Genomic DNA, 311 nt, shown 5'->3' with positions numbered 1-311 from the left:
ACAAACCAAAAGATTACCTGTGATAACAGCATCTGATGCCTCTGCTTCAGACCGCCCAGGGAAAGCGTAACAATGGGCCCTATCACCTGTATGCCCGTTTCCCCTACCATGTGGTATTGTAGTAGCTCCCGTTTGTCCGTCACCCCGGCCGTTTTGGTGACCACCATTACCTCGGCCACCACGTCCTCCAGAATAACGGCCTCTACCATGACCACCTCTACCTCTAGCTATTGGGGGTCTATAACTCTGTTTTGGACAATTCCTCCTAATATGTCCAGTCTCCCCACATCCATAACATTCTCTGGGGTCTA

The sequence above is a fragment of the Solanum pennellii genome, chromosome 8, assembly GCF_001406875.1.
Source record: "Solanum pennellii chromosome 8, SPENNV200".
NCBI classification, from domain to species: Eukaryota; Viridiplantae; Streptophyta; class Magnoliopsida; order Solanales; family Solanaceae; genus Solanum; species Solanum pennellii.
Note: the sequence above shows the minus strand (reverse complement) of the source record.